Raw genomic sequence first — 12,042 nt, forward strand, 5'->3', positions numbered from 1 at the left:
CACATTTGCGATGGCCTGCCTGTCTGCACATGAAGACACATAAAACACATACACAATAAATAAATAATAAGTGAATAAATTTAATAATTATAACTAAAATTAAAGTAACTTCATTATGAATCATAACATTTGCAAAAACTTTAAGCCCCGGAGGAACCAGAGCTGGAGAGATTCCGAGAGGTCACTTGGTCCAAGTCCCATTTTACAAATAAAAAACATGCCTTCGGCCAGAAAAAAAAAAAAAAAAAAGATCATATTTGAATAGAGCCTAACCTGTAGGCTTTTTAATTTCGTGCTCAATGGAATCTCTACTCAGTTGTTCTGTTATGATTTTGTTCCTTTAGCAGGACTTGTATGTATTTATTAGCGGCCGTTGAGATGTAGCACTGGGCATTACTTTTGTGGCAAAAGCTCTGAAGCTATAATCATTATTAATGGATTCCGTTATTTGGGAGAACATTTTACGGACTACAGAGGATTCATTGCATTGATCTATTGTGCCACGTTTGTATTATACCAGGTAGTTTAAAATGATATTCTCTTAACTGTTAGGCTAAAACATTGTCCACTGTTGGCAGTTATCCCATCATGAGACCGTCCTTTTTGCCACTGAAAATACATAGTTCTGCTGAAAGGAGCCTTTTGACCGGTCCCCAGTGCCTTGAATGTGTTTAAATCCCTCACTACTAAAATGGGGGGATTACGGCTGCTAACATTGTTCTAAAACAAACTTCCCTTTGGACGATAACAGCAGCGGTAAATCAGATGTTGAAGAAAGTACCAGCTTAACTTCAGTTTGCTTTAAAAGGGTTTCCTCTTTAATTGACAAGTGTCATGTATAATAGAGCACGGTAGCTCACATAGAAAACCCTGGGCTGGGCTGCCTGCTGGGGCTGCAGTTCTTAATGAACGTACAAGTGAATACACGGAGGCAAAAAATTAAAGCTCCCCAACTGGGGAGCATTCACCCCGTTCACCATGGTCAGCCTGGTGATCAGCCACACTGATCCCGCTGGGACTTGTCTTGGGCATGTGGCTTGTGTGGCTTTCAGCGCTGGCGACTGGTATCTCTCCTGGTGGTATTTGGAATGATAGACTAGATTCTGATGTCAAAGGAATAGGCAAACGAGATTGTTTTGTTTTTCTTAAAAAAAAAAATAAATGCACTAAGCTTGTTGAGACTCACATAGTTGCTTTGCATCGTGGTGGTTTTCATGGGCTCTGGGCGGCTTGCTAATGTCCCTATGTTCCCTCACGTTGTTGTCACTTCTTTCCTTTCCTCTGCTTCCCAAAAGAGAACACAACTGGATTTTACAGGTGATGTTTACAGCCATCCAAGACACTTGAATAAGCACTTAGAATAATGTCGATAGAGGAAGGAGAAAGGGCATATTATTATCAAATTAAGTAATGGCTGGGCAGTGATATTTTATTTATTAAAGCATGTCTGAGTAGAATGGACTCTGGTTCTGAAGAGCACAGATTTGAGAGGAATGTTGAGTTTGGAAACGTGGCAGCCCGCAGCCCTGTGTATGGTTTAAATTAAACCTTTTTTTGGAAAGCAGAATAGCTTGAGGCCACATTTAAGGGGAACGCTGCAGCAGAGTGGGCCGGCTGTGGTTTTTCTTTCACTCTGTCAGCGGCCCACTTTCCCTTGTTTTAACACAGAAAAAAAGACTTTGGACTCCTTCAGACCAACCACATAGCCTCTCAGCTGACCACAAAAAGGAAGCTTGGTGTAGAAGCCATAGGATTAATACCCACTGTCTCTTAACCCAGCCGAGTGTGAAACTCTGTAAGAGATTTCTCTGGTCAGGCTGACACTGTGGTTGGACTTTAAACATTTTAAATCAAGCACAACTTTGAATTACATTATACCACAGTGCTCTGTAAATTGTTCTCTGAGATACCATGTTAGAAGTTATTTACACGAATCCCCAGGTTTCAGAAGAATCAACCGCTAACAGCTTTGTGTATCTTACAGAGAAATAAAAGGAAAATTAAAGATGTGTCTGTGACAGATTAGCTCAGCTGAGGCAGGGGAATCACTGGCCATAAGAGCTGATCTTTCTTAAGCAATGAGACCACAGGCTCATGACAGAAAAGCCTTCTTGCCTTGCAGTGTAGTAAGATTAAGAGTGTGGGTTCTGTTAATTACTTACCAGCTTTATTAATTAGCCATATTATTATCATCATCATTATTATTACTGTTGTGGTGGTGTGGGTAGTAGTGGTGGTGGTGTGCCCACTACAGAATTCTGGGCAAGCCTACTACTCCTGAGCAACACCTTTAAGCCCAACCACGTTTCTAGTTTTCAACTAGAAAAATATGGGGTTATTTTGTTTTTTGTTTTTTGTTTTTTAATAGAAACTCACATTTCTTTAAAAACTGTTTGCACTGCAGAGAGTTCTACTTAACATACTGGTCTACTCAGATGTTAGAAATAGTTGCCTCTGGGTCTTGAACATTAATTTTAATGATTGGAATCTTATAACCCTGATTACCTAATCATTTATTTGCACAAAGAAGTTCCGAAATTGCTCAAAGAAACAAACAACCTAAATCCCCATGTATTGGCTTTTGTATTTACTACAAACTGCCTGCTTTGGGTTAATATATTTTGAAAAAAATACTTGGAATTTATATTTTGTCCAGCTCAATTAATCAGCTTTTCACAAGTGTACTAGATCTGCATTCTGGTTTCTGTTTAGCAAAGAATCTTAATTGATTTGAGAAGGTGTAGAAAGAAAATCCCTGTACAGGTTTCAAAGCTTCCAGTAACCATAGAGTTAATCTTTGGTTGACTGTAGTGAGGGCTTCATTAGAGAAATGGGTCTGTATAAGACTTCCTGTGTATGAAGAAGTACAGTTGTCTTCCTGCCTGCACATCCCAGCACTGTTTAAATACTTTGCCTGTGAGCTGCCCATTTATTGTGGTTTATTTGCCCAGGTGTCTTCAGAGCATCTTGTTCTGTGCCTGCCTGAACTTACTAGCCACCCGGAGATAGTTGCCTTGTGTCTGATCTTTCTCATCTTGCTAGAATTATGCTGTAACTAATTGAATCCATCGCTCACTGTCTTGTTTTTATTCTCCTTCTTCCTCTCAGAGGAATCATATCAGGACCCTATATGCACTAGTCAAGAAAATGACAACCGAGTTACCAAGACTGGCATTAAAGGTAACCTAACCCAGAAAGATGCTTTCAAGGACAAAAAATCGTAAGCATTCTTACATGTGAGAATTAACTGTGAGAATTAACTACTTAATTAGGTCATGGCGGAAGCCAAATCAAAGTATGATGTTGAGCAGTGGTCTCATCGAGGGTGAGAAAAGGGGAGAGAAGCAAAGGCTGACCTTGAAAGTTGATGGCAGCCTTTCCAGGCTCACCTTGGAATCAGGCGTCTGCCAGCTGCAGGTCGTTCCCTCCCACACTTCTCTCTGGCTTGCTAGGCTTCTTTGTAACACCCCAGCACCTCAGATTTCTAATCTTTGAAGTGGAGATGTTGATTATCTCTTTGTTCTGCCTATCTCAATGGGTTGTTAAGGGAATAAAACCAGGCAAGGTAGATGAAATTCTAAAATGCTGTGAAAGTACATGGCAGCCAGGATCTTGGTAGATGACTGTATTTCTCAGATGCCTTCATCAAATCAGCATGAGCTACTCTGGATTGGGAAGTGTCCCATGCTGGGAGGGAAAGAGAACATCTAGAATCCCTCTTCCTGGTAGAGGATTTATATTTTTGACCAAATTATTAGGACCCTTTGTTTCCCTCTTGTCTCATCTCTGAGATGACCTTAGGTAGCAGTTCTCACCGTGTCATGGGTATGGAAGGGCAATGGAAGGGAGGTGGCTTCCAGCACTCTGCTTTGTAAACAGAGTTTGTGGGATTCTGAATCCAGCTCTATTTCCAGACTCAGGTTGCAGTGCCATGCAGCTTAGAACTAGGATATTTATGTCTTGTTTCTGCATGCTTCACCAGGGCTGTGCTCAGTTCCATGATCTGGAGACTCTTCCCAGTGCACAAGACCTCAGAGAGGGCAGCCAAGCATTCTTTTGGTGTGTCACACCAGGTGCGTGGCCCAGAGAGCTGAGTTTGCAGGTGGGAGCAAAGACTTCCTTCTATGCCCCAGTACAGGGGAATGTCAGGGCCAAGAAGTGGGAGTGGGTGGGTAGGGGAGCAGGGTGGGGGGATGGTATAGGGAACTTTTGGGATAGCATTTGAAATGTAAATAAAAAAAATATCTAATAAAAAAAAAGACTTCCTTTTCTGAACCTTAGGGCCACACTCTCCTTGGCTAGTATTTCTGGTGTGTCTCAGCTTTGGGGCCCCCGCACAAACTCTTCAGATGCAGGAGCTTCGCCACCATCTTCCTCATCAACCCCCGTTTCCTGGCGGCTGCACCAGCTCACATTCCTTGGAGTTTTCAAATGCCTTCACAGACTATCAAAATCTATTTCCATCCGTGGAGATGGGGGCTGAGGAAGTAAAACGCACATATCCCCTTGCAAATACACTTCATGAGTCACAATTTTGTTTTTACATTCAGAAGTATATCTAAACACGAGTGTGTGTGTGTATGTGTGTATGTATATGTATGTGTATATATATATGTGTGTGTGTGTATACATGTGTGTGTATATGTATATATCTATATCTATATCTATCTATCTGTCTATCTATCTATCTATCTATCTATCTATCTATCTATCTATAGGGCCAATTTCTACTTGTCTGAATAAATTTAGAAAAAGTGCAAGCATAGTCTTCATGCACAGGGTAGACCCTTGAAGTCTATAATCTTTTCTGTTCAAGATAGAACTCTGAATTTTTATCCCAGAGTCGCAAATAGCCAGAGCAAACAGTTACCTCAATCTGGAAAATAGAAAGATATAAAATGTGCAATCTGGTAGCTGACAGCAGTGGCACTTGAACACACGGTGAGAGCAGCTGAGGTTTGATCATAGCTTGAGGGTCTATAGATAGGTAGTTAGATCATATATGCGTGTATATTTGTCTATATTTTGTTCATAAGTCCGGTATACTTACATTCCTAACGAGTTTGAGTGCTTACTGCACTGGGACACTTTGATAGTACTTTGTGTTCTTAGTGATATGACAGGAAAAAAGATTAAATTACGTTTCTGCATACAAGAATATTAGTAGCAAAATTACAGATTTCTCTCCAAAATGTAAAAAACAAGTCATTAAAGCGGCAAATGTACACAGCTTTGCAAATTTATGGTCATAGAGTTCTGCATTTGCTAAAGCCCTTCTAAAGGATTTTACCTAGCACTCCATATCATCTGTAACTAGGAGTGTCTTCTCCAGAACCATGTTCATGGAAAGCTGTATGTGTTACAAAGGTCCAGAGGCCCTGGATATCTGTGAGTTTGGGGCTTCCTGTTTTTTGTTTTTTTGTTTTTTTTTTTTAATCTCCCAGAGAAAGTCCAGTGGGAAGGAAAGTGGCTGGAGCACGGAAATCTCTGGAAGCCTTGTTTTCTGCAGCCTCTGATACACTCATGTCTGGAGCCTGAGACTAGTTTCTGAAGTAAACGGAGGACTCCAGGGTTCCACGTTTCCTGGAACAAGACCTGGAACAGTCTGTGAGGACAGTTCAGAAATCTGCCAGGAGATTCTGGGTGGTTCAACTCTTCATGGTTTTCAAATACAAAGAGTTGATCTAGGTGTTCTGAAATCTTCTGTGGGCACTCAGGTGAGATGGCTGTATCCCTAGGGTTCTGGAAATTAATCCAGCACAGGCCCCAAAGTCACTGACAATGTCCTAAGGTAGCACAAAAGATGGTGGTGGAAAATCATTCAGTTCCTGTCTACTATCCACTGCAAGGAAAAACAGCTCCTACAAGCAGGCACTATTTAGGGTGGGCCATCTTGTTAGCCAGTAGGGCTGTATTAGGTGTCTGTAGTGTCTGCTGCCACAGCAGAATATAGTAGCAGTTCTCATTCACCCCCCTCCCCTGACACAATCCATAACTCTCTTAACCTTTATTATTTTTTTTTTGCATGATGTCTAGTGTTTGCAAATGGCAAATGGCTGGAGAAAAACAGAGTGAAAGTTTATATAAAATATTTATACCCTAAAGATCTTTTATCTAGTGTCATTCAAAAGATAGAGAAGTGAAAAATGTATTGCGAGTACATTATCAAGAGTACATTATAAATTTAAATCTCAGATTGAATAATACCAGCTGCTAATGTGTGGAGCTTTGGAAATGAGTCACTTTTGAATCTCAAGAATTTACTGCATCAGGTCAGTTACACTTAAGAAGGAAGTGCCTTTACAAAAAAAATCCTATACCGGAATCCAGACTTACATTAGTAGGCATTAAAAATCAAATATTTGACCTAATATTTATGTTAGGATGCAGTTACATAGAAATGAGATGTAGGATCTGAGATACTTTATGAAAAGTTTCTCAAAAATATCAGGTACTTTTGCTCATATGCAAAGAATATATATGTGATTAAGATTTGCGTGTTTATAATCATAGAGTCAAGTTCTGTGACTATTGCTATGCAGATTTAGCTCTGTTCCTTTCCCCAATAGTTAATTATTTACTTATTGGGGCGGGGGGGGGAGGAGATAGAACCCAAAGTCCTTTAAATGTCAGACAAGCATTCGCCACTGAGCTGAGATATATTATTTTTAAAACCAAGAACTACCAGTTGGTTTTTAAGAGGGCATTTAAGAGGGTGTCATAGTATTGATAAGGCATTTACTTAGCATATTGTCTAGATTTCCAGTCACAATGACTAGTGGTTACTATCATTATTATCTCTTTGATATTATCCTACGCCCCAACTATGCTTACATCTTTCTTTGGTGGCATGGTGCCTTCCTTCTCTTTGTAGGTAGGGTTTGGAGGCAAAACCAGAATCAGTATGCCAGTTGAAAAGCCAATAGTCAGAGAAAGGAAATAGATCTCTATGTGTAGACATGGCTATATTGCTGGATATTTGGATTCTTTTGCACAAAACCAAAAATATTTTGTTGGATACAGTGATGCCTTGTTTTCTGTGATGCCCAGTATGTATTTCTAAAATACTATTTATATTTTATGTAGATGAGCGTTGTTTGCATGTGTGAGTGCATATCACATGTATGGCTGGTTTCTGAGGATGCCAAAGCAGAAGAACAAGTTTCCTGGAACTAGAGTTTCAGGGGGTTGTAAGTCACCAAGTGGGTGCTGGGAACCAAACATGGATCCTCTGTGAAGACATGGGTATGGGGAGCCCTTGTCCTAATGCTGATTCTACTGTTGGGTGTTTGGTGTTCTCTATTAGTGCTATGTGAAAATTCTAGTCACAGTGTTCCTAGTTTCTTTGCCCTGAAGAATCTAGAAATAAGAATTTTATGAGAATCATACAATGTTTTAATGCTTTAAGTGATTGCAGCTGTGTCTTGAGAATACTGCTGGCTACAAGAAACAGAAAAATCTTCGTTTATCAGTAGTTTAAACAATGAATTATTTTTTCTTGTGTAACAGTGAATCTGAAGGTTAGTCATTGTTGCTTTATTTGCTCTGCTCTGTCAGGAATCCAGACAATTTTCTAATTTTTATGTCCTAACATTCCTTTCTCCTTGATTAAAAACACCCCAAACACTTGTGTCATTGTATGGCTGCCACCGTAGCTCCATGGCAGGATGGCGGGGCTACGGCTGAACCAGCTTCACTTGCTCCATTTATTATGAAGTGAAGGCTTCTCCAGAAACTACACAGTAGAAGCCACTTTATCTTGGGCCATTCTGGCTAGAATGCTTTTGCAGTTTCTGTAAGGGAAGTTGGACAGTGAGTATCTAGCTTCTAGTCTCTCTGGTAGAGGCAGTGATAAAGGTGCAAATGGCTGTTACACTGTAGTTGAGCAGTGTTTGGTGACATTGCAACTAATTGAATGTGAAAGTCAGCTCCACCACCCAAAGGGTGTGCAGCCTCCAGGACATACCCAAGCCCTCCTCCAGATTTTGTTATTATAAAGAAAAATATTATTGGGGTGTGAAAGGAGAGAAGCAATCAGAGCATTGTTTTTAACTAAATTATTTTGCATTATATAGAATATATTCTTTTCCAAATGAACAAGTTTAGAGGAAAGTCATGTAAATGTATTCCTTGGAAACTTATTTACAGTTTTAGTAGAGAAGTTACGGAGGAAAAAGCATTTGATGTCTTCTGTTTTGCTGTTACATCTGAATTTCCTTAAACATACATTTTTTTTAAACCGTGGATAAGCTACATTTTTTCTTTAACTATTTCATCCTAAAATAAATGTATATATATGTGTGTGTGTGTGTGTGTGTGTTCTAAATGGTATCTGATTTTATAACCTCTATTGGAAGGATTTCTCTTCTGTATTTAGCTGAACATTTCACTCAAACATGGAGAAGTTCTCCCGAGATGCTTTACAAAAGTGGCCATTTTAAGCTGATTAGAACCGTACTTCTAGGCATGGCTGTAGTTGGAATGCTATGAAACAAGTGTATACTTAGCTAATTAAACTCGACAGCTATGGAATTTGAAGAACTCTTAATCACAGCCAGGACTGCACTAAAGGGAAACCATACCTGTTTGACTAGAGTACTCCTACTTGCACGTAATATTTCTGTTTACACCTTTCTGCCACTTATGTTGAGTTAGCTGTTCTTTAATGCCCTTGACAAACTCAGGAAGTCACCAAGTGTAGATAAATTGAAAGAATATATTCCTCAAATTTGATCTTGATTACTTCTCAGGGCTATAAATTTGTGTTATCATGACATGGATGTTAATAAAACTTGAACTCCAGGTCACCTTTAGGGTTGGTCCCCATACACCAGCGTGTCAAGTGTAGAGTCTGTGAGTTGGCTGTTTGGTGAGTGCACTTCACAATGGACACAGTATATAATCACATGGTAGGCTCAACTAGTTAGTAAAGGTTCTGGTGATACTAGGATGATAGAATAGTCAAAATAGAGAGGAAAAGGCAAACATGTTTATCAGAACCAAGCTTAGACAATGTTTTTAGAACTATATAATGGGGCAAATATGTGGAAACAAGCCCACTATACCAAGCAGTCTATTTGGGATAACAGTGAAGAGCAAGTACAGAACCGTCTTCAAATCTAACTTATGGTAGAATTGTAATCACTTATTTAGTGTTTGGTGAGGCATAATTTATAGACAAGGAAGAAAACTAAAGTACAGGGACGTACTTGCATGGAAAATACTTGTTTTTCCATCTACTCTAGTATATACTGATCAATAAAGCACTATGCTTGGTGTATCAACACTGTCTCTAGTCTTCATAATGATATATAAACTAGGCCCTGATGCCCAATTTCTTGGGTCTTTGTGCCAAGTGCCTTTCTAAAGTTGCTAATTGTACACTTTAGAGTTGAGTTTTGAATCCCGCCCCGTCTGTGTTCCATACTCATTTCCTCTCCACCAGAAGGTCCACCCACACTGAACAATTGAGAAGAAAACTAGCAGATGGACTTACATGTGGGTAACTGTATGATAGTGTACTTATCAAAGGAACAATGCTTTAGGATATGGGCTTGTGCTGTTAATTATACCTGGTGAAAGAAACTTTAGCATCCCTCTATAGACTGTGCCGACACATGGATGCTGGCTAGTCCCTGAAGACAGTCCATCCAGGAGTATTCATTGAGCTCTTACTTTGCTGGCACTAGAAAGATAATGCTCATGTACTTGAAAACTTATTTCTTTTCCCACATGACTTTTCTAATGTTCTGTAGTAAGGGAAGTGCTCTGAGAAATGTCTTTCAGCAATACATCAATCTGTATGTGGAAGGCTAGGTAAGTGTGCTCATTTCTCATCAAGGACTGACCTGGAGTTAGATGTCAGGTTTTAGGATATGCTTACTTTCCTCCAAAGGAGGCATTTTCTTTGTAGAGTCATTATGATATTTTGTAGCTATTAAAATTTGCTATCTTCATGATTGGCTGTGCACTGAACGGGATGAAATATTTATTAAGGTCATATCACTGTTATGTACAAAGGAGCACAGAGTGATGTTTATGCTCTGCTGCTGGGCAGTATTTCTGCTGGTGCATCTATGTCTGTAGATGTTATTGATTATAATTAAGTCAGTCTACATTGTCTCTTGGAATTTATATGAGCTTAAAAATCAATCCCTCACATATTAATTTGGAATTGTTTGAAAGGATCTTAGTCTAATGATCAACTTTTCAACTATTAATCCTGCTGGGTTTTTTGAGTCCAAAGCATGTGACGTCTCATCAAAACATTTGTAGTGCTTAGATGTTATGATCTGTTTAGTTTCCTTTGGTTTTATTTCCTCTATCACCAAACTTTTGAAAGACTGTTATAGTTATCCTTTGTCCAGTAGATGCCTAAGTATGGCTTGTTCAAATCATGAAGACTATTTGAATTCCCTATCAGATTCTCTCTGCATTTTTACATTTCCTGATACTTCATAAAATTATGAGGCTCTGTGCCGTTTGGCATCTCACATACACTTGATGGATTGGATTGGGATCACTGGAGGGCAAGAGGTCTGACTTTGAGCACAGTACTAAGGAATGCTGTCAGAGCTTTATAAGAGATTTCTGTTACTTTATTTTTTTATTAGGTATTTTCTTCATTTACATTTCCAGTGCTATCCCAAAAGTCCTCCATGCTCTCCCCCACCCACTCCCTTACCCACCCACTCCCACTTCTTGGCCCTGGCGTTCCCCTATACTGAGGCATATAAAGTTTGCACGACCAATGGGCCTCTCTTTCCACTGATACATATGCAGCTAAAGACACGACCTCCGGGGTACTGGTTAGTTCATATTGTTGTTCCACCTATAGGGTTGCAGATCCCTTTAGCTCCTTGGGTACTTTCTCTAGCTCCTTCATTTTCTGTTACTTTATTTGCACTTTATTTGAAGCAGAATTGATAAACATATTTATAGTAAATATCGGGGCACTAACAATCATGCAGGTTTGTGAAGCTGATCCATACAAACAAAGAAAAGAAGCACTTAATAAGCACTGTGAAATCCAGTAGTGAGATCCTGAAGAGCCAGTGCTCTGTGCAAGCCTGAGACTGATTTATATTTATGCTGTTTCCCTTGGGAACTGATTTCAGGGGCATCGATTATACTTCTGCCCAAGTGGACCGCCTCGGTGTGTACATGTATACTCTAGGTGTGAATTAAGAAATCAAATTGAAAAGGTAATAGTTCTGATATGGAAAATCCTGCAGTAAAGTGCCCTTTTATTTCAGTGATGTAGAAATAAAGTGAGTGTTATTTAAACATGAACTCATGCTAAATACACAGCCATCTGAGCCTTTATTTAGAATAGATTTATTTCCTCAAACAAGAGACTTGTGGAGATTATGGGCAGCGACATGTTCTTAGGACCTTGATTCTTGAAGATGTTCAGTAAACAGTTCTCACAAGTAGCACTATGTCTGGGAAACCCTGCACCACTCCACGCTTCTTGGGCGGAGGTTATGTGTCTTCTAAGGTTAAGGTTTGAAAACTTTCTCCTGAACATAGCATTGTGGAGTTTTCAACGTGGAGTAGAGATTTTTTTTTTTTTTGGTTGTGTGTAATTATGAATCACTGTTGAATATTTTCCATTCACCAACTTATCAGTATTTTCTTTTTCACAACAAGACTGGCTTCCTTTGCTCACGGAAAGTCCCCAGTTTGTTTAGAACACAGACTATCTTATCGCAATTCTGGCGGAGAGAAGATGCAGCTACATAAAACAGAGAAAGCTGAGCAGGGTTAACTCCCAATATCAGGCCTCTATTTGTGGGAAGCCCAAGTGCACAAATAACTTGTTAAACTTCTCCCTGGCTCTGGTTAAAGGGATCTTTATTTGTAAAATTTAGTTGGTTCCTCCCTAAAGTCCTCCCCCACCAAATTAATAATTTCAGGAGATCTTAAAAGCTTTTAGAAGACATTCCAAATCCCCACTCCAGCTACTGCAAACTTAAAAAACAACACGGAAGACCTGCAGCTTGATCTCTTTAGTTGTGCAATAAGCACACACTAGAGGAT

The 12,042-nt window shown here is 39.5% G+C and overlaps 1 protein-coding gene across 4 annotated transcripts in view; it reads left to right on the forward strand.

Annotated features, from left to right (window-relative positions):
- Window positions 1-12,042, forward strand: part of Nfia (nuclear factor I A) — a 321,691-nt gene that overhangs the window by 70,319 nt on the left and 239,330 nt on the right. The window lies entirely within an intron of this gene.

Source organism: Mus caroli, chromosome 4, assembly GCF_900094665.2.
Source record: "Mus caroli chromosome 4, CAROLI_EIJ_v1.1, whole genome shotgun sequence".
NCBI classification, from domain to species: domain Eukaryota; kingdom Metazoa; phylum Chordata; class Mammalia; order Rodentia; family Muridae; genus Mus; species Mus caroli.